The sequence below is a fragment of the Vitis vinifera genome, chromosome 1 (genome assembly GCF_030704535.1).
Source record: "Vitis vinifera cultivar Pinot Noir 40024 chromosome 1, ASM3070453v1".
Classification (NCBI taxonomy): domain Eukaryota; kingdom Viridiplantae; phylum Streptophyta; class Magnoliopsida; order Vitales; family Vitaceae; genus Vitis; species Vitis vinifera.
The window spans coordinates 11,749,172-11,772,745 of record NC_081805.1 but is presented as its reverse complement, the minus strand read 5'-3'; the positions used below and the strand labels follow the sequence as shown (position 1 = coordinate 11,772,745).

General features: G+C 38.0%; 1 protein-coding gene across 6 annotated transcripts in view; it reads left to right on the top strand.

Annotated features, from left to right (window-relative positions):
* LOC100244863 (peptidyl-prolyl cis-trans isomerase CYP23) overlaps positions 1-23,574 on the top strand; it is a 40,600-nt gene that overhangs the window by 13,138 nt on the left and 3,888 nt on the right. The window contains exon 9 of one of the 6 annotated variants that reach the window (XM_059740589.1): positions 22,785-23,020. The exons of 3 other annotated variants lie outside the window; for them this stretch is intronic. The gene's annotated coding sequence lies outside the window, so the exon portion shown is untranslated. Of the gene's footprint in view, positions 1-2,234; positions 2,652-20,932; positions 21,209-22,784; positions 23,021-23,574 lie in introns of those variants that run through there. 2 more of the 6 variants (XM_019220867.1, XM_010653951.3) reach the window with 2 other exon arrangements.

Sequence of the window (23,574 nt, the reverse complement as noted above, 5' to 3'; positions counted from 1 at the left end):
GATAGGATGAGATGTACAAGTTTATTTTTCTTTTCTTAAAGCAATAAGGTCTAAATTTTGAGATTGGATTGGATTACCTAAATCTTGTGAGGGAATTGGACTTGAAATAGGATGTTATTCAAGAACGACCCTTGGTTCCGATGGTAGGTCATGCCTTAGAGTGTGGATTTCTTCCTTCCATGCATTCAAAAACTCATTAGAGCAACTAATTTCATGCACAATAGGGTCTATTAAACCTGTTAGATAATGTATAGTTATTTAGGTTATTTCCTTTTCCTTTTCCTTTTCTTTCCTTACTGTATTGTGGGTCCCACTAGCATGTATATATATATATACCCAAGTTCAATGTGTATTCTTTTCAGTTTTTCAATAACAATAATTAGGGATTCTCCCTTTTTCTCTCTCTCTTCACATGGTATCAGAGCCTAGGGAGAAAAAAACCCTAATTATTTTCGATTTATCCGTGAATCCATTCTGGGAAATCTTTCAGTGACTGTGTTTCATTCTGGTCACCCTTCCCATCTCCTAAAGCTTCCGATCAACCCTCACCGCCGTCAGAAAACCCTCACCGCCGACGACTTTTTCGGTGAAGTCCTTTTCCGACACCAACCATACCATCAGGTGTGCAAGGAGGAGATCTTCAACTTTTCTCAAAGCATTGGAGGAAGAATCCTAGCCACGCACGTCTCTTCTCCGGCGGCCTGAATCTCACGCGTCGGCGCGTGAGGGCACGTGGGGCACTTTCCGGCCACGCACTTCCACCTGCGGCCGTCTAGCCACCCTCCATCTGCTCTTGTGTCATCTGAGCCCTAAAAGTGCATTTTTTGGGGTTTTTTTGTCTCCGTCGGCCCTCTAAACCGCCTTTCCGGCGACCTCCGGTGACTTCCTCTCCACCCCGAGCCCTGCATGTGTCTTAGGAAGTCCGCGATAAGCCGTATTAGGGCTCTCTTCGATCCAAACGTATTTCATTCACCATATAAGTAGATATGACTACTAAAAGTTCCACTTTTTCCTCTGTCATATCTGGATCTCCTATGATTACTTCTGAGAAATTGGTTGGTAGTGAAAATTATTTGTCCTGGTCTGCCTCTGTGGAGCTTTGGTTTATGGGTCAAGGTTATGAGGATCACCTTGTTACGCAGGAGGCGGATATCCCTGAGGTTGACAAAGTACAATTGAGGAAGATAAATGCACAGTTATGTAGTGTGTTATGGCAATCAATTGATCCTAAGATTCTGCATCATCTTCGGGCCTACAAAACATGCTTTAAATTTTGGAATCAGGCGAAAGGGCTATACACGAATGATATCCAACGTCTTTATAAGGTGGCTTCTTCTATTGTCAATGTCAGACAACAAGACATGGATTTATCTACTTATATTGGCCAGATTGCCTCTCTTAAGGAGGAATTCTTGACCGTGATGCCTCTTACTACTGATGTTGGGGATCAACGCATACAGATTGACAAGTTCTTCATGGTTCTTACGCTTGTTGGCCTCCGTCCAGATCTTGAGACCGTCCGCGATCAGATTCTTGGCAATTCCTCCGTTCCATTCTTGGATGATGTGTTTGCTCGCCTCCTCCGTATCTCCTGCACTCAGACTTTGCCATTTGATAACACTTCAGATTCTTCTATGTTAGTTTCTCAAACTAACTCTCGAGGAGGATGCAGTGGTAACCGAGGTAGAGGCCAATGTCCTCATTGCACCTATTGCAATAAGTTTGGCCACACTCATGATCGGTGTTATCAGTTACATGGGCGGCCTCCCGGCATTGCCCACGTGGCCCAGTCATCTAATCCTCAGTCGCCTTAGCCTCCTAGTTCCTCCACATCTCAGGGTATTTTTCTCACTGACAGTGAGTATGATGACTATCTCCGCTATCAGGCCACCAAGTCAGCTTCTGTTGCCCAGACTGGTAATGCTTTTGCTTGTCTTACCCACACATCTTCTCTTGGACCTTGGATTCTAGATTCTGGCGCTTCTGATCACATATCTGGTAATAAGGATCTTTTCTCTTCTATTACTACTACCTCTGCCTTACCTACTGTTACTTTAGTTAATGGTTCCCAAACTATGGCTAAGGGTTTTGGTTTCGCTCATCCTCTCCTTTCCCTATCTCTTCATTCTGTCCTTTATGCCCCTGAGTGTCATTTTAATCTTATTTCCATCAGCAAAATAACTTACACTCTTAACTGTTCTATCACTTTCTCTGATAAATTTGTGACCTTGCAGGATCGGAGTACGGGGAAGACGATTGGCATAGGACGTGAGTCTCAAGGCCTCTATCACCTCACCTCGCCTTCACCTACAGTTTGCATTTCCACTGATGCTCCCGTCCTCATCCACAGTCGCCTGGGCCACCCTAGTCTATCCAAGTTCCAGAAAATGGTCCCTAGTTTTTCATCTTTGTCGTCGCTTGCGTGTGAGTCCTGTCAGCTTGGGAAACATATTCGTGTCTTGTTCCCAAAGCGTTTGAATTATCGGGCAAAGTCTCATTTTGAACTTGTCCACACTGATGTTTGGGGTTCTTGTCGGACCGCGTCTACTTTAGGATTTCAGTATTTTGTCACTTTCATTGATGACTATTCTCGATGTACTTGGTTATTTTTAATGAAAAATCGAGCTGAGTTATTCTCTATTTTCCAGAAATTTTATACTGAAATCCAAACCCAGTTCAATATTTCTATTCGTGTGTTGCGCAGTGACAATGCCAGAGAATATTTTTCTGCACCATTTACTTCATTTATGTCCCAACATGGGATCATTCATCAGTCTTCTTGTGCTCATACTCCTCAACAAAATGGGGTAACTGAACGTAAGAATCGACATCTTGTTGAGACAGCTCGTACTCTCCTTCTACATAGTCATGTTCCTTTTCGTTTTTGGGGGGACGCTGTTCTTACAACATGTTATTTGATTAATCGTATGCCCTCATCTGTATTACACGATCAACTTCCTCATTCCCTTCTTTTCCCTGACCAACCACTTTATTTCCTTCCTCGTGTTTTTGGTTGTACTTGCTTTGTTCATATTCTCACTCCTGGACAGGATAAACTTTCTGCCAGAGCCACAAAATGCATCTTCTTGGGATATTCCAGACTTCAAAAGGGTTATCGTTGTTATTCCTCTGAGACTCATCGCTATTTTCTCTCCGCTAATGTCACCATTACTCGTCCAAACATTTCTTTTCCTGTAAGTGTTGTTAGTCAATTCCTACAGTCACCATGTGATAGCCATTGAAATACTGTAATCCGCATTCTTCGATATATCAAAAGCACACTAGGCCAAGGTGTGTTGTACGAGAACATAGGTCATACCCAAGTTGTTGGTTACACAGTTGCAGATTGGGTTGGCTCACCCACAGATAGACATTCCACTTCCGGGTATTGTGTTTTTATTGGAGGTAACCTAATATCTTGGAAGAGTAAGAAACAAGATGTAGTGGCCAAATCTAGTGCTGAAGCCGAGTATCGAGTTATGGCTCTGGCAACATGTGAACTCATATGGCTGAAACATCTTCTTCGGGAGTTGAGATTTGGAAAGGATGAACAGATGAAGCTCATCTGTGACAACCAAGCCGCTTTGCATATTGCATCCAATCCAGTCTTCCATGAAAAGATCAAACATATTGAAGTTGACTGTCACTTCATTAGAGAGAAGATCGCATTAGGATGTGTGGCGACTAGTTTTGTCAATTCAAATGATCAACTAGCAGATATTTTTACTAAATCTCTCAGAGGTCTTAGAATTAAATACATTTGTAACAAGCTTGGTGCATATAACATATATGCTCCAGCTTGACGGGGAGTGTTAGATAATGTATAGTTATTTAGGTTATTTACTTTTCCTTTTCCTTTTCTTTCTTTACTGTATTGTGGGTTCCACTAGCATGTATATATATACCCAAGTCCAGTGTGTATTCTTTACAGTTTTTCAATAACAATAATTAGGGATTCTCATTTTTTCTCTCTCTCTTCACAAAACCCTAAAAGAGTGACATTTTGAGGGCTCAACAAAGGTGTTGAACTATAAGGCACAGAATTAGGTATAGTTATGAACAATGATGTCAGCAAAGAGGGTGACAATGAGATAGTCTCCTAGAAACTCTCTTCCATTGTTTCACTCTCCCCTTGAAGTGAGTTTTTGGTGAAACAAGGCTGATTTTCAAAGAAAGTGACATCCATAGTGACAAACACTTTTCTAGACTTAGGATTAAAACACTAACACACTTTTTTTGTCAAAGAGAAACCAAGAAAAATGCACTTGATGGCTCTAGGATCAAACTTACCCCAATTGGGTGCATGGATGTGGACAAAGGAAGAACATCCAAATATTCCAAGTGGTAGGTCAATTATTAATTGGTTTTGTGGATTAAAGGTTTGGAAGGTTTTCAAGAGTGTTTTGTTTCCTAATACTTGAGTAGGCATTCTATTGATGAGGAATGAAGCTGTAAGAATGACATCACTCCACAAGTATTTTGGAACATTGGCAATGAACATGAAAGATCTAACAACTTCTAGCAAATTTTGGCAACCCCATTTTGTTGTGGTGTATTAATGCACCTACTTTGGTGAACAATACCCTCAGCTTCAAGGAATTTCCTAAGAATGTTCTTGAAGTACTCTTTTCCATTGTCAGTTTGGAATGTTTGAATTGGAATGTGGAATTGAGTTTTGACCATTGACAAGAAATTTTTAAAAGTCTGCTTGGCATCAGATTTGTTCTTAAGAAGATACACCCAACATAATCTAGGGCGATCATCAATGAAAGTAATGAATCCTTTAGTCCTTGAAAGATTTTGAACTCTAGAGGGACCCCATATATCACTATGAATAACCGAAAAAGGCTTTGATGTTTTGTATGATTGTGATGGATATGAAACACGGTGATGTTTTGCAAGTTGACGAATCTCACAATGAAACAAAGCTGAATCTATATTTTTGAATAATGATGGAAACAAATTCTTTAAGTGAGGAAAGCTTGGATGACCTAGCCTAAAATGTCATTACATAATGTTACTTTCATAAGATTATGAAATAGAAAAGGTTTGCAACCTAGACTAGGAACTTGTTCATTTGGGATGTCTTTCTCAAGGTAATAAAGTTCTTCACACTATTTAACATTGTCAATCATCCTCTCCGAGATTAGTTCTTGAAATTGACAAGAAGAGTCGATTTTCGGTCTTGAGCGAGTTTGCTAATAGACAAAAGGTTACATGAGAGATTAGGAACATGTAAAACCAATTGAAGAGTTAGCTTTTTTGACAAGAATGTGAAACCCTTATCAACCATTGGTGTAAGAGAACCATTTGCAATTTTGACCTTTAGATTTTTTTTTTGTTGATAATTTGCAATTTTGACCTTTAGATTCCTAGCACAAGGATTATAAGATGAAAAGGTCTGAGTTCGGAGTCAATGACCTAAGGTGCCTTATTGTTGATATCACACTTAGGGACTTAGGAAAATTGCCTTTTTGTGCAATAGAGCAAGCAGGTAGAGAAGTAGAGTTTAAAATTCGCATGAACTTCTCTAATTTTTCCCTAGTGAGGGAAACTGGATTGCTATCCTAAGATTGGTCCTAAGTAGAAACTTGAAAAGAATGACTCCCTTACTTAGGACGGTTGTTCTTCATGTGAGGTGGTCCTTTGTGTAACTCATAGTAGGTCTCATGAGTATGACTTGCTTAGTTGCAATAGTCACACCCATGGTTTGAAATATCGGTAAATATGGATATATCGGTACTTGAATTTTACGGATATATCGGAAATATTGGAGAAATATCGATGGATATTTTGACAAAATATCGGTAAGGTGAAAATTATTTAAAATCAATGGAAATATTTAGAAAAACTTCAAAAAATGATAAAATAAATAAAAATACACATGTTAAAGTTATCTTCTAAGTGTAATAGACATAGATATAGTTAAAAACATAGATATACTAGTAAGCAAGGATAAATTGATCTTAATAATTTATTATTTATCTAATCAAATTAATTTTAATTTATAAAATATTAGAACTTCATTATTTTTTTTTTATATTTTAATAAATTTATATTTTTAATATTTTTAAATAAAAACATTCAAAATTAAAAGGATAAATATAAAAAATTTAAAAGTGAAGTGTTAATAATTTTTTAAAATAAGATTAATGAGATAAATGATGATACACTTAACATTAAAATTATAATTTATTTAATTCAAATGTATTTAATAATGTAAAATAAATGATGATGCATATATGATTTTTAATATTTATATTTTTTATATTTAATTATCCTATAAATGATATTAAAAAATACTTGTTAATAAAATTATAATGATGGTTTTTATACATTTATTAATTAATTAAATAAAATTTAAAGTAAAGGAATTAAAATTAATTTATTTATTTTTTAATAATGAACTTTAACATATTTATTATCAACATATATTAATAAGTGCGAACTTGGCCCAGTGGTAATGTAAACAATTTAAAAAATTTGAAAGGGTGGGCACTTGATCGGAGTTGACTATTGAAAATATTGGAAAATTTCCCAAAAAATCGACAAAAATGCCGATAATTTGGTGAAATTTCAAAAAAAAAAAAAAGAAGGCGAAAAATTAGTCGATTGACTTTCAGTGTGGAATATTGTGTCAGTTTTCTCCGATAACCGAAATATCGGCGATATTTCGTTGAAAAATCCCAACATTTCAAACCATGGTCACACCAAGGCCTTCCATTGATCTTTTAATTTTTTTTGATAAATAAAAGAGATAAAATTGTAGTGAAAAGAGCCACTAAAATAGCGACTCAAAGTGTACAAAGAAGAAACACCTCCCCCATCAAACACGGAAGAGTAAGAAAAAACCCCACCCTCAACGAGAACCCACCCAATCAATGAAATCAACTAAAGTCGAAGGACCATATTTTATAAACAATTTTATCTTCGACGAAAGCAAGAAAACAAAAAGACTCTTTAGTCTTTGGATGGACAACACATCATCTTCAAACGCAATACTATTCCTTACCTTCCAAACCGTCCAAAAAATACATAAGGGACCTGCTCTCCAAACTTCCTTTTTTTTTTTCCCCACAAAAGACCCATTCTAGCTCAACAATGTCATTTGAACAATGGCTAGTAGCGCCCACTAAACCCTAAAGAGAGAGAAAAACAAAGCCCATAAAGTCCTTGTCTTGGCACAATGGAGGAGGATGTGATCTATCGATTCTTCATGCATTTGACAAAGGCAGCATCTATTTGCTAAAGGCCATCCTCTTTTCTGGAGTTGGTCCAAAGTAATAGCTTTTCCCCATGTTGCTTCCCACAAAAAAAAACTCACTTTCGGCTACACACAAGTTTTCCAAATAACATTCGATGGAAAAGAGACTGAAGAGCCAGAACCTAATGCTTTGTAAAGAGACTTAACGGAAAACTTCTCACATTTAGTCTCTATCCAAAGTACCCTATCTTCGACATCCTGTTGCACACTTCCCATTGAGGACTAATAAAAACCTGTACACTTCATCCACCTCCCAATCATTGAAAGGTTTAGAGAAAAGCGGGCTCCAACTCCTCCCTCCCTCAGTTGCACTCCACACATCTTTCACCTAAGCATCCTTGAAAACAATTAGTGCAAATAAAGTAGGAAAAGAAACACAAAAAGGTGCAGCCCCACACAGATCGGTAACGAAAAGTTGTTCGAGATTCTTCCAGAATTTCACCCTTTGGCCATTACCACCACAAAAGAAAGCCTACTACTTACAACATGCCACTCCCTTCTAATTACTTTCCACAACCCCACACCATACCCATCCCTCACTTCCTTGGAACACCAACCCCTTTGCTCCTCCCCATACTGTCCCCTTATCACTTGATTCCAAAAAGCCCCTCTCTCATTTGCAAACCTCCAACTTCATTTGCACAAAAGCACTTTATTTAGAGTAGAGAGGCATTTTACCCCCAACCCCCCTTTGTTTTTGTCTAAGCAAACCAACGCCTACCTAACAAGATGAGGTTTCCGCTCAAGGGCCCCGCCACCTCACAAGAAATCCCTTTGAATCTGCTCCAACCGCAATCTAACTGCCCTTGGTAAAGAAAGCACAAACATGAAATAAATAAGCGAGCAAGCACTTACAGGAAAAGAAATGTCTGGACGAGTAATGGTGAGGTAGTTCAGTTTACCTACAAGTCGCCGATATCTCCCAGGATCTCCTAAAGGCTCCCCCTGTCCTGGTATAAGTTTGACATTTGGATCCAGAGGAGTGTCTATCGGTTTACAGTCTAACATACCGGTTTCTTCCAAGATGTCTAAAGCATACTTCCTTTGGGAAAGAACCACACCGGAGCTGGATTGAGCTATCTCAATCCCTAAGAAATACTTGAGTTTTCCCAAGTCTTTAGTCTGAAAATGGGTGAAAAGGTGTTGCTTTAGGTTCTGAATACCATTCTGATCACTGCCTGTAATGATGATGTCGTCCACATAAACTACCAGATAAATACACTGCCTCGAAGAGTTATGATGATAGAAAACAGAATGGTCTGCTGTACTGCGGAACATGCCAAACTCCTGAACAACAGAACTAAAATGGCTAAACCATGCTCGAGGAGATTGTTTCAAGCCATATAGAGAACGGCGTAACCTGCACACTAAACCAGACTCCCCTTGAGCAACAAAACTAGGTGGTTGCTCCATATAAACTTCCTCAGCAAGATCCCCATGAAGGAAAACATTTTTAATATCTAACTGATAAAGAGGCCAAGAACGCATAGCAGCCATGGAGAGCAATAGACGAACATAAGCTATCTTGGCAACAAGAGAGAAAGTGTCACCATAATCAGACTGAGTATAGCCTTTAACAACTAAGCGGGCCTTAAGGCAATCAACCTGACCATCAGGGCCAACATTAACTGTGTAGACCCAACGACAACCAATTGTAGATTTACCAGAAGGTAAAACAACAAGATCCCAAGTGCCATTGGAGTGTAAAGCAGCCATTTCATCTACCATTGCCTGTCGCCAGCTTGAATGGGAAAGAGCCTCAGGGGTGCTCTTGGGAAGAGAAACAGAAGATATAGTAGAAACAAATGCAGAATAGGGTGAAGATAATCGATGGTAACTCAAAAAATTGTAAATGAGATGAGGATTACGAGTTCTTTTGGAGATGTATTGACTTTTCCACCTAGCCAATCTCTTTCGAAACCTTTCCTCCACTTCATCCCAAGTAGCCACAGATTTATAAGGAGCACCCCACCACAATCCCAAATAAGAGGACGGGAGACTCCCAATCTTGTAGCCAAGTTTTGCAGCTAGAGCCTCCACGTTTTCCACACATCCCACTAGGATTAGCTAACTTTTATCCAAGTTAATCCTCAATCCCGAAATGGCCTCAAACCACATTAGTGTCCAACTTAAATACATCATTTGATCATGAGAAGCCTTACAGAAAAGCAAAGTGTCATCGGTGAATAATAAATGAGACACTTCGGCCCCTTCACCTCCTTGACCCCTCACCTTGAAGGCCAGCAGAAAACCCCCATTTACAGCTCTCTGAAGAAGGCAACTAAGAGCCTTCATCGCAATCACAAAAAGATACGGTGAGAGAGGGTCCCCCTGCCTTAAACCCCTAGAACTCTGGAAGAAACCTGAGTAAGTCCCATTAACCAGAACAGAAAAACTAGCTGTGAAGATACATCACTGCATCCACCGAAGCCATTTCTCCCCGAAACCCATCATACTCATAACTGAAAGCAGGAAAGACCAATCCACATGATCATACACCTTTTCTATATTAAGCTTGCACATCACCGCCCTCTCTTCAAAATCGAATCTATGACTTCATTGGCAACAAGGGCAGCATCCAAGATTTGTCTTCCTTCCTCAAAGGCATTTTGGGCCTTAGAGACCACCTTACCCACCACCAACTTTAACCTTTTGGCTACAACTTTAGCTAGCCACTTGTACAACCCTCCCACCAAACTAATTGGTCTGAAGTCCCTTAAGTCCTCCACTCCCCCTTTCTTTGGGATCAAAACAAGGAAAGTTGCATCCAGACTTCTGACAAAACAACTATGGTCGTGAAATTCCTTGAAAAACCCCATAACCTCTTCTTTCACAAACCCCTAAGAATGCTGCCAGAAAACTACAGAAAGCCCATCAGGCCTAAGAGCTTTTTCCCACTAAAGCCCTTTAGAGCCTCAAAAACCTCTAACTTAGAAAAAAGATCCTCTAGCCTAGCCGCTTCAACAATCTCCAATCTTGCAAAAGACAGACCACTAATACTGGGTCTCCATCCTCCTGCAACAGACAACAAGACCTTAAACTCATCCACCACACCTTCTTTGATTCCATTCTCCTTAGTTAACCACAAACCATTAATTTTAATCTAGACCATTAAATTCCTTCTCCTGTGAGCATTAGCCATCTTGTGGAAAAAATTAATGTTTCTAACCCCTTCTTTCAACCACACTTCCCTTGATTTTTGCCTCTATGAAATTTCTTCTAGGAGAACCCACTTTTTAAAATCCTCTTTAGCTCCTCTCCTAGCTTCCAACTCATGAACGACAAGAGGCCAAGCTAACTCTACTCTGTCCCAAAATTCCACCTGATTCAAAGCTAAAGCCTTATTAACTTCAACTTTCCTAAAGGCATTCCTATTCCAGTCTTTTAATAACGACTTCAGGGCTTTCAGTTTTGCACCCAAAACAAAACTAGCAGACCCACTGAAACTAAGACCTTCCCACCAAGCTTGTAGCTTGTCCTTGAAACCCTCCTCCTTCAACCGCATATTTTCGAATCTAAAAGGTGTAGGGCCTTTCCTCAGACCTCCCCTGTCTAGCAAAATTGTACAATGATCAGAAACTAGTTTAGGAAGGACACATTGAACAACCCTTGTAAAGTGACCTTCCCAATTCTCCAAGACCAAAAACCGATCGAGCCTAGAATTAGACTGATTATTTAGGCCACCCGCCAAGTGTAAGAACCTCCTTGCAGAGGCAAGTCCCTTAGCTTTAAATCCTCAATAATCTCAGAGAATCTCCTCATTGAATAGGTAAGTTTGCCTCCTCTACTACACTCCACAGGGAACCTAACCACATTAAAATCACCGACCACACACCAAGGGCCACCCCACAACCCTCTAACATCACCTAGCTCACCACAAAACTCTTCCCTCTCCTTCTTCAGAGCGGGACCATAAACCCTTGTAAAAATCCAACAAAAGTCATCCTCACAGTTCTTAAATTGGCGAAACACTAAGAACATCCCCACTCCCACCTCCAACAAATGTAACACCCCATTGACCCAGAACACCAACACACCACTGGAGGCACCCCTCGAGTTAACAACCCTCCACCCTAAACATCTTCCCACTCCAAGGCTTCGGACTATCTTCTTTGACATCTCCTGCATCTTAGTCTCCTGCAAGCACACCAAATCCACTTTCTGAGACTTGATCAACGCCTTAATCACCTTTCTCTTATCACTATCATTGGCCCCCTCTAACGTTCCACGATATAATTCTCAACTTCATAAAGCAAAATAATATTACTCCCGCGTACTTCTCATAACCAAAAAACATAGCTTCATTAAGCAAGCTATAGTTCCCACTCACACCTCTTTGTACCACTATAATTCATTGAGCACTCTAGTTTTTTTTGAATTCCCTCTTTGATCTTGAGGTCTTTTTGACTTTCTTCTTTTTTCCAGCCAGATTGCCCTTAAGATCTTTCCTTTCTTTCATTCTTTTCATAAGCTCCATATTCTCCCCCTCAAAACCCTTCATAGGCATTCCCATACATCAACAGAAGTTCACGAAACTCATCCACAAAAACGAGGCACTCCCCTCTTCCTTCTCCAACCCACTTTCCCAATCTCTTGCCAACAACGCTTTTCCATCATACGCCTTGGCCGTCCCTTCAAACTTTGATGAGGCTCCCCTCTCATTCCCATCTGCCCAGATCACATCACCCTCAACGGGTCAACGATTGCCTCTCCAACCTTAACAACCGACCTATCGAGCGTCTTAAGGCCTTGACTAGCAACCACCATCGCCTTATCCCCCTCAGAGAAAGAAGAAGAAGGAGAAACCCAACCCCTAGAGCTAGAAAGAGAATGAGGCTCATAAATGAGTACCTGGAAGCTTCCTCTAGTAGGGACTCATCCGCTACAGACGTCCCTCCCGCCTTAGTAGTTGACATAGCACCAAGAATCACATTGTCGAGACTCCTTTCCAAAACAACAATCTTAACTCCAAGAGCCCTAGGCTCTTTTAAACCTCCAGCTGTAGACACCTGGGTCGGGCCTTTTTGGCTTAACATTAGAGAGCTGGGCTGTCCTTTTTCCACAGGCCCACTAGCCCCTTTGTCTACTAGGCTCTAGCCCTTACTAAGGCCCACAAGCCCAGTCCTAACCAAGCCCTGCAACTTAGGCTCCCCAGGCTCCAGAGACCAACCCATGCTTGTTGAATTTGGGCTAGTAACCTTTGGGCTTACTTCCTTCCCCACTTAATCTCTCTCCAACATCAGAAAAGGAGCACTTTTCCTCAACAACTACCTTCCCTTTCCCATCTTTTCTTGCAACTACCTCTATACCCCTAACCATACCCAAATCATGCAAGTCAGCGTCAACACCTACCTTCCTTGCTCTGACTTTGCCTTTGGAACATGCCGTTTCAACCTTTGGAGCCTGCGCTTGCACCTGCGAAAGCCCCATGCTACTCCTCGTGCATGAATCCATCTCTCCTTCATCTCTCACCCCCGACCTTTCCTTCCTTTGCATTGGCACCACCATTGACACTCATGGTGGCACTTCCAATCATAGTTGGATTGCAAAATAGGAAGAGCCCACCACCAATTGTAACGTCCTAGGGAGGTCTTTTCCCTCAGACCTCACCAAAAGTCTAGCCCACTGAAGTTGCACGAAATTTGTTGTGTCATTGTCCACAACAATGAACCCTCCGCAACTATCCCTCAACTTCCTAAACACCTCTTGGTTCCAGAATTGTAATGGCAGACCCACCGCCCTCACCTATCAATGATTAACATGAACTCCAAATCGATAACAACTTGCCTCGGATCCCCAAATGAAACACCTTGTGCTCAAAGCACCGAATCCCTCTTCTCAACATCCTCTTTGCTTCCACTGCATCCTCAAATTCTGCTAGGAAAAGCCCACCACCCAAATTTGAAAAGCTCACTCCACCCTTCAAATTCCATAGACGCACTCCCCATCTTCTTAACAAAGCCATATCCGGGACTGGAACTATCGCTCCACCCCACCGTCCCACCAGATAACGCCCCAATTGCTCATCCCTGCTTCTCAAGTCTCTGCCCCCAAGTTGAAGCCACACTGCGTCTCCTAGTCTTCCAACCTTCGCCTTTACAACCTTAACAAAAGACCTCTCCTCTCCTCCTCTACCTCCCCCTGATCATTACAATTCCTACTTTCCTTATTACCAACAGGGCTACAACCCACCTTGACTTCAAAAAGGGTAATCACACCAAGAGAACACAACTTTTCAACTAGCTTAACCCAGCCCCCTAGGATCCCTCTTCCCTCTGGAAAGACTAAACAAAATCTTTTCCGTTCCACATCATGCACAAAGCAGAGGATGAACCTTTCCGCCTCGTTAGTGTGCCTTTCCAGTCTAAATTTCCTTCCCTCCTCTTCCCAACTCCTTACCTCTCTCTCAAAACTCTCCTCCCTGCAGCACACTTCTACCCCTTCCAGCAAGCACCTTAGACTAGATTTACCAAACCTAATCCACAAGGACAAACCTCTGCATCTCTCCAAGATAATACCACGTAGCTTCCCACCAACATCCTCAACTGAAATCTCGAAAGACTTCGACTCCATAGCAAACTAGCAACTACCCCCTACCTACAGCCTCATCCTCTTTCAAAACTATTCATTGATCTTTTTAAATTTTGGATCATTGGTAGAAGTGGAAAGCTCACTTTTTTTGTAGCTAAGGCAATGTTGAGTGCAGAGGTCTTGGATTTTGCTAGGGCTGATGAAATTTCCTTACCTATCATCACATTCATGTGGCTTTCTTCTCTTTGAACTTCTGAGAAGACTTTATGGGTTGATGTTAGAATTTCACAACCAAGAATCCTACCTCAAACCTCATCTAATTCATTATTCAGCTTCGCTAGGAATTCAAAGACTCGATCTTTCTCAATCATCTTTTTGAATATTGCACTGTCTTGTGCACAATGCCATTTGTAGTTATAGAAAAGATAAAGTTCTTGCCAAAGAGTTTTGAGTGTATTGTAGTATTGAATTACACTCACATTACCTTGCTTAGTATTTTTGATTTGTGTGGCTATCTTGTGGACTTGAGCTGAGTTACCAAGGTCGGAATAGATCTCCCTGATAGCCTCCTAGATCTCTTTAACAATGGACACGAACATGCATGTCTTGCTAATCTTGGGTTCTATGAAGTTGATTAGCCATGACATAAACATGACATTCTTTGCTTCCCATGTCTCAGTGAGAACTGCTCCTTATGGTCTTGATGTTGCTCTAGTCAGGTACCTATTTTTTCCATGCCCATAAATGAAGAATTTGATAGATTGAGACCATTGAAGATAATTTTCTTGGTTGAGTTTGTGAAAGGTTATTGGATGAGAGGAGTGATTATGACCATTGATCATGAAATTTCGTTGAGAGTAGGTTTTTCTTTTGCCTCCTTCAAGTTGTTGTCTTCATTAGAAGCACCTGTCATGGTTGTTTTAACCGTAATCCTCAGTGATCAGAGATAGGCTTTGATATCTTGAAGAAACCAGTTAGTTAATTGTACCTAGTCGTATATTCATTCATGGGGAAAAAAAGAGAAAAAACCTTCTATATATATAATTCTACGAACCTACAAAAATAAAGTAGAAAGAAATAGGAAATTACCTAACAAATCCTATCCAAATAATGATTGTGGCTTTAAATAAATTCTTAGCTAATTCTTAAAATGGTTGATCCTATCTCCATTAGAGATTTGGATTCTTTAACACTTACCAATAATAACTCATTGCCATAGAGGTTCGCTTTCCTAGACAAATCTCCAACCTCACTTGCTCAAAACAGTAAAGATTAAAATAGGTAGATTTGTGATGTTGAGGCCCTCGTTTTTCTTAGGTTTGCAAACTGTAGATTGGTTGATTAGATAAGGTTTTTCTCATGAGCTCCTCTCTCCCATAGCAATTCTCTTTGGATCTTTTCAAGTCTTAAACTCACCCTTCTTGGAATCATAAGGACATGCTTGATAGCTTTTGATCAAAGTGAGTTTCTCCTCTTATGATAAATTTGTCTCTTCCATAGCGACAACCCTTTCTAAAATCTCTCCTCCACCACACCCCACATTGTCTTTGACATGAAAGGAACACCTAAAGGAAGTGTCAAATATGTGGAAGAAAGCTCCCCCACCCTACATCCTAACTCAACACCCAATACTTCCACATCATCTTCCCTCCTAACTGGGATAAGCTCACTTTTCTCCATATTGATCATTAACCTAGAAATTGCCTCAATCGCATGAGTCTAGTTTAGGAAAACTAGATGCTCTTGGCTAGCATCACATAAAATAATAGTGTTATCAACATAAAGTAGGTGAGTCAGCTTAACACCCTCAAGACCCCTTCCTCCCACCTTGAACCCAGTAATAAGATCTCCTTTCCTAACCTTCATTAATAGACGACTGAGAGCCTCCATGGTCAAAATGAATAAATAAGGGGTAGGGGGATTTCCTTGCCTCAAGCTATTGGTATAATATCTCACATCGAATAGGGGCAAAAGTCCTTGACACTATACATGCATGAGCTCCTCTTAACCTTGTAGATGCATTTTAAAGCTGTGAGGGCCCCTTAGATCTAGAGCAGATAATATTTATATGGTTGGGAGTGAGTTGTTACAATTGGAGTCATGAAAAAAATTTGTGAGACTCCTACTAATAAGAACAAGGAAATTGGCTATAATTACACACTATTTCATATATCTCATCCACTTCTGACTGAATCCCATTTTATCCATGCACCTTAATTTCCTAATTGCTTAATTAATTAATTGCGTTATTAAATAGCTTGTGCGGGGAACACTATGATCCATATAATAATTGGCTCCCATTCAATATTTTTACAAAAAATTTTATAATTAATTTTTGTTTTTATCAAAATAATTAATCTTTACTCCACTAAAGAGGATTAATTGCACTCAGTATTCTATGAAAATTATAATAAAACAATTAGTTAATAAATGCTTTGTCCACAACCTACTATACCATTGCATAATGTTTCCTATGAATTGATATCCATAATTCAAATTGAAATTTGCTAACCACCATTTGATATCCATTGCATAATGTTTGAAAAAACTTAGCACACATTCTACTAAATAAATGCCAAGGACATTCCAAAACATCATGTAGAAGAGAGATTTCATTTGGACCTTGTCATTTTTTAGGTGGCTTTTGAAGTATGAGCTTCTTTATCTCCATAAATAAGAGATTTTAGTCAAGATATCATTAACTCATTGGATAAACATGGAAATCTGATATTCGAATAGGGAAATTGATTTCTTATCTCAAGTTGAACTTTTGATCCATTGGATTTCTTTGAAAAATCAATAGCATTGTTCTGCTTTGAACAATTGTAGATAGGCAAAAGTACCTCTCATTTGCATACTCCTTGGTGAGCCATTGAACTTTGGATTTCTATACCTGTCTCGTCTATATCAGCTTCACTTATTCCTCTAGCCCCTTTTCTACGTTTTTGCTGCTTTTGAATGGTCTCATAAATTGTGTTCTCATCATCAATATAGTTTGCTTCTCATTTTCTTTTTCTTCCTTTATCGAGAACAAACAAATCCCTTGATATGAATTGACAAGCATAAAGATGCATGATAATACCTTCCAAATTTACATGCACTTATAAATAAGAAAAGTGTGGAAAATCATAAACTGAAAATATGTGGGTGGTTTAATTTAGTGCTATAAATTAGATGTTATGATATGATTTAATGGAGTAAATTAGGGAATGGAATCAGCTAACAATGTTTTTAAATTTAGGATTATTTCCTAATTTATTTTTTATTTTTTTATTTTTGTTTTCAAGATAGTGATTATTTGTACGGTTGTGTCATTTTATTCTTTTTGTTTTGCATGTACTCAAGAGTAGTCCTATGTATATTTTGTAATCCTAAACTTCAAGAAAATATAAATGAACCAATTTTTTCTTTAAACTTTCATGGTATTGGGGAGCCAAATTCCTACTGGAATTGATACATTTGTTTTTGGTCTCAAGTACCAACTGTTTTTTTCCTAGAACCGATTAGGTTGTTAGTAGGAGGATTTGATGTTTGGAGTCAGCTAGTAGGAGGATTTGATGTTCGGAGTTAGAAAGGAGGAGAATTCTGGAGATTCTTCACAATTAGTATCAATGCCTCCATTACAAGCCTCACCTCATGGCATCGGTGACAATCCTTCATTGCACACACCACTTATAAACTAAATGGACTGAATTTTCTTAGATTGTCCCAACCTGTTAAATTGTTTATGGAAAGTGAAACTAGAATATCTGATCAACACAACAAAGACCCCAAAAGAGGATGATCCAGGCTTTAAAATATGGGACTCAAAAAACTCCATGATCATGGCTTGGTTAGTAAACTCTATGAAGCCGGAGATAAGTCAAACTTAAATGTTTTTGCCAATAGCAAAAGAGCTTTGGGAAGTGATTATGGAAATTTACTCTGATATTGGGAATTCAGCTTAAATATTTGAGTTGAGATCAACGATCTGTGAGATAAAGCTGGAAGATCAAGATGTGACTAAATATTACAACATCTTGAAGGTCTTTGGCAAGAATTGGACCTATTTTATGGATTTGAATGAGCATGTGCTGTTGAGAGTGTCTATTTCAAGAAGATGATGGAGAAGGAATGAGTGTTTGAGTTTCTTGCTGGGCTAAATAAAGAATTAGATGGAAGTTTGTGGATGAATCCTTGGTAAAAGAGCCCTTACCCTCTATCTGAGAAGTGTTTGCTATGGTTTGAAGGGAAGAAAGCTGCAAATCAATCATAATGAGAGGCTCTTCTTCAACCACTATCATAGAGAACTCAACACTTTTGCTGCAACTGAAACTGTCAATGCTGCTGGTCAAGGGAACCCAAAGAAGACTGGGGTAAAGGGAAGATGTGGTATGATCATTGTAACAAACAATGGCATACTAGAGACACCTGTTGGAAGTTGCATGGGAAGTCACAAAATTGGAAAAACAGTGGCAGATTTCATGGGAGAAATGACTAAGGCATGCAAGCTGCAACTGAGAGTCCAACAACCATAATCGAAGCATCTCCATTTAGTAAAGAGTGGCGCATACTTGTATAGGTTATTCAATTAATTTCCATCTTCCAACTCTTTACAATCCTATTCTTTAGCATAAACATGTAAATCTCTTAGTGCTTTAAGCGTTCATTTTGAAAATTTTACACCATGAATCATGGATTTTTGTGCTTCTAATCATATGACGGACTTGTTGAACTTGACTTCTACATATTCTCCTTGTCTAGGTAACTAGAAAATCAAAATTGTGAATGGATCATTTTCATCTGTTGCAGGGAAGAGTTCGGTCCCTATTTAAAAATTCTAAATTTAGAATCCGTCCTTCATGTCCCTAATCTTTCATGCAATCTTTTTTCTATTAGTAAACCAACAAGGTTCATGAATTGTGTTACTAAATTTCTCTCATCTTATTGTCAAAACCTATGCTCGAGGATGACGATTGGTAGTGCTAAGGAGATTGATGGACTCTATTACTTTGTTGGGGATCCTATCAAGAATAGACAAGCTCAAGTTACGAGTAATAATGTTTTTTTTTTCTCCTGCTAAAACGTCAAATAATGTTATGACACCTTAGGTTAGGTCATCCTAGCTTTTCATATTTAAAACAGTTGTTTCCATCTCTATTTAAGAAAAAAAATCCTTTAATATTTCAATTTGAGGTATATCAGTTATCTAAATATCATCTTGTCTACTTTCTAGCATGACTTTATAAAGAATCTAAATCTTTCATGTTGATACATTGTGGCATTTAGGAACCCTCACATGTGGGGTGACCTTAATCGAAGCTAGGTGGTTTATCATTTTCATAGATGACCACACTAGAGTTTGTTGGATTTATTTGTTGAAGGAAAAATCAAATGCAAAAAAGGTTTTTAAAATTTTCCATGCTATGATAAAAACACAATTTCAAACTCAAATTCAAGTAATTCCAACTGATAATAGAAAGGAATATTTTAACTTTATTCTTGGAGATTATCTACTTGAAAATGGGATCATACATTGTCTATATAAAAAAAAAGAAAATGGGATCATACATTAGTCTAGTTGTTTTGATACCCAACAACAAAATGAGATTGTAGAGAGGAAAAAATGCCACTTAATGGAGGTTGCTAGAGTCATCATGTTTAAGTCGGCGGTACTTAAAAGTGTTTTGGGAGAAGTTGTACTCACAACCTCTTATTTAATTAATATAATGTCAAATAAAATTCTTGGTTTTGAAACTCCTCTTAATCATTTTTCTAAGGTTTATCCTTATACAAAAATATTTTCCACAATTCCACTAAAAATTTTTGGGTGTACAACATTTGTTCATATTCATAAAGAACATAGAACTATGCTTGATCCTCATGCACTAAAGTGTGTTTTTGTGTGATATTCACTTACACAAAAGGGGCATAAGTGATATGATCCTATCTGTAGGAAAATATTTGTTAGCATGGATGTAACCTTCTTTGAGAATCAACCCTACTTTACCAAAAACACTCTTCAGGGGGAGAGTGTGGTTGAGAAAGATCAATTTTGGGAAGCGTCTTTACCCTTGCCAACATTTGATGACAATGTGAGTCCTAGTCTTTCACATTCTTCTGGTTTGGGTCTTATTGGGTCAGAAAACTCAAGGTCAAATTCAACTACTCAACTGAGTTTTATTGTGCCAAACAATGAAGAATTGTTGATAAGGGGAGAATTGCTATAGACAAAACCTCAAATTAAGCTGTGTCTACACAAGAAGGAGAAATCATCAATCCAGAAAGTCACTCTTACCACTATTCAAGAGTTAGAACTAATCATGTGAACCTAGGAAGGTACGATTTTACCTAATATCGTTTTATCTAATCTCTCTTTAAATACAAATTCTAATGTTTTCAATGACCTTGATAGTCTTAGTGCTTTTAGGAAAGGAACTAGATCTTATACCATACATCCTATTTCTAAATATGTGTTGTACCATAGATTTTCTAATTCCTTTACAGTCTTTACAACTAACATGTCTTCTGTGGAGATTCGAAAATCCATACAGGATGCTGTAGTTGTTCCTAAGTGGAGAGAAGTAGTCATGAAAGAAATGAGTGCTCTTGAAATGAATGAAACTTAGGATTTGGTAAGTTTGCCAAGAGGAAAGACACCGATAGGATGCAAGTGGGTATTTACTATCAAGTATAAGGTTGATGGTTTGGTGGAGAGGTATGAAGTTAGGTTGGTAGCTAGGGATTTACAATAGCTTAAGACAAACTTGAGGAGCAAATTACTCTCTTTAAATCAAAATATGATTCTCTTGCCAAACATTATATTCTTCTTCTATCTACCTTAATTGCTACATTAGGTAATTCAGGAAAACCTATCTTTTTCCTCAACCATTGCTCCCTGAATTATTGATTCTAGTGCATGTTAGCAAATGATATGTAATTCTTTTCTTCTTTTCAATCTTTATCATCCTTCATCTCCATCCTTTGTTACTATTGTTTATGGTTCTAATCACCTTATCCATGACGTTCAAATAGTTAGCGTTTTTTACTTTACACTTTTTCTTAATCTTGTAAATCCTTACTTTCCCTTAACTATTATGTATTTGCAAAATTTGTCTTCCACTTGAATTGTTCATTTATATTTTATCCTTCATATAGAGTTTTTTAGGATCTAAAGTCAAAGAGGATGAATGAAGGAGGATTTGAAAAGGATAGACTACTACTTATAATCGGTGCACAAACCCTCAACTCTCCATATTAATGTCTCCATATACGTATGACATTGTTGTCTTAGTCACCCTTCCTTTCCCAGTCTTTGTTAGTTCATATTTTATATTTTTCTGGTTTAATTATGAAACTTGTGAGCTCAATAAATATCATAGAGCTACTTTTAAACTTCTTCCAAATAAACCTTATTTGCATGGTTTTGAGCTAGTCCTTTCTAATATCTGGATCCAACTAGAATTGTTGGCTTATTTGGTTTCGCTATTTCATTTTGTTTAGTCATTATTTTTCTCATACAAAAAACTCAAGTATTTGATGTTTTCCAACCACTAACAAGTTCAATGCTAAATTAAATATTCTTCGAATTGAAAGTGTCCTTGAGTACAAATATTCTCATTTTCAACACTTCCTGAGTGAAGGGATATTATTGACCAAACATCATGTATCAATACACCTTAACAAAGTGGAATTGCTAAAAGGAAGAATGATCCTATTCTTGCTTTCTTACAATGAGTTTTCTTCTAAATTGAATGCTGTTTTAAGTTTTTCATGAAAAGTTCCCTTTTCAAATGTTATTTGATGACTAGGAAGCTTACCCTCATCCTTAAAAGTTTTTTGGGAGTGTTTGTTTTGTACATAACATGAATTCAAATAGAAACCATTGTTCTTAAAGGTGAAGCATTTTATCTAAATGAGGAAAGGTGTAAACCTCAAGAGGAAGGCCTCAAAAAAAAAAAAAAAAATTTCAAAAAGAACACTAATGAATCACATAAAAATAAAGTAGTAAGAAAAAAAATATAAAATTCATAATAAGAAAACTCATTTTTCATCATAATAGTTTCTAATTTTGTTCTTTTTTTTTTTTCCCAAAATCCAACTCATAAGTCATGGCTTTATCAAATAGTCTTCACACTTCAACACCATCGATGTTAACTAATAACTCTATTATCCTCTCCATCGGTGTTAAATCCACCCATTCTTCTTCTTTATCCTCTAAAGGCAGAAGACCTTGCAGCCAAGCAATTTTCTTTTCTCCTTAATTTTTTTGCTTCCTTTTAAGGGCTAATAGGATCTAGCTAAGCCATATTTTTAAAACTTAACCTAATAAATTGACCTAAGACTCAAGACCAAGACTCAAAACTTACAAAATAGAGTACTAAAAGACTAAAAATATTAAAACCAATAAACATTGAGGCTTAAGAAGGCCAAACACTCATAAAAAAGCCATAAATATTTGAGGCTTATGCCTTAAAAGCCTCTAGGCTATTTTTTAATGCCTACCTTGAGGCGAGCCTTGAGGTGTAAGACTCAAAATCCTTTAAACATTGATTGTGACAAACATAACCCTTGAGCCCATGAATGTATATTTCTTAGTTATTCTCAAACTCAAAAAGGTTATTGGTGCTACAACCCTACTATGCAAAAATATTTTGGTTGTGCCAATTTTATATTTTTGATGATGTATGTTATTATTTTAAGGTAGGAAATGAATTGCCTAAGCCTTTTCTTGTTTGTCCTGCTTTGGTTCTTAGCATTCCTTCTTATGATCTCTCTATTGTTTGTTCATAAAGATACATGTACTTGAATTAAATATCCTATTTCCAATTTTATCTTTTATGATTACTTGTCTCCTCCTTTTAGAGTCTTTTCTACTTCCGTCTCTTCTATTACTTGCCTTAAGTCTTGCAAGGAAACTATTTCTCATCTTGGGTTGGAGGAAAGCAATGGAAGATGAAGGGATCTTGTTCCTAAGCCTAGTGATGCTCTTGTTGTTGGTTATGGCTAGGTTTAATCAGAAAGCATAACCTTTTGATGGCACAATTGATTGATTGAAAGCTCGATTGGTGGCTAAAGGATTCACTTAGATGAATGACCTTGACTATATTAAGACCTTTTCTTTTGTGGTCAATAAATTTTGTATGAACCATTGTATCTAAGGCAGTAAATCTCCCTTTCGTAATTTGATGTTAAAATTGCTTTCCTTCATGGCAATTTGAATGAAATGGTATTATGGTTCAACCACTTAGGTTTGAGTCTAAGGGGGAGTATGTTTGTCAAATAAAACGTCTATTTATAGACCCAATCAATCACCTTGTTCAGGGCTTGAAAAATTTTAAAAAGTAGTAGTGTCACATGGCTTGACCATCAGTATGATCATTCAATTTTTTTTAAAAGGATAGAGTGTGGCGTTGAAATCCTAGTTATACATGTAGATGATATTGTTATTACTAAGGGTGAGCAAAAAGGGTTTGGGACTTTGATTCGTCACTTTTGTGCCAACTTTTGTACAATATCTGAGAGTGACAAATAGGGGATTGAGACTTTGACCTTATTACTAATTTTTGCATTAAAGATCCTGGTAAACTTCATTATTTTATGGGTGTTGAAGTTGAAAGACTAGGGAAAGGTATTATTTGTTTCAAAGGAAGTACACTCTTGATATGTTGAGAGAAACAAGTTGTCTTGGTAACCAAATCAAAATTTGATGAATGATGATGAGTTAGTAGATGATCCTGGATTGTATAGGAGATTGGTGGGAAAGCTAGTTTACTTTATCATTACTTGGTCAGACAGCT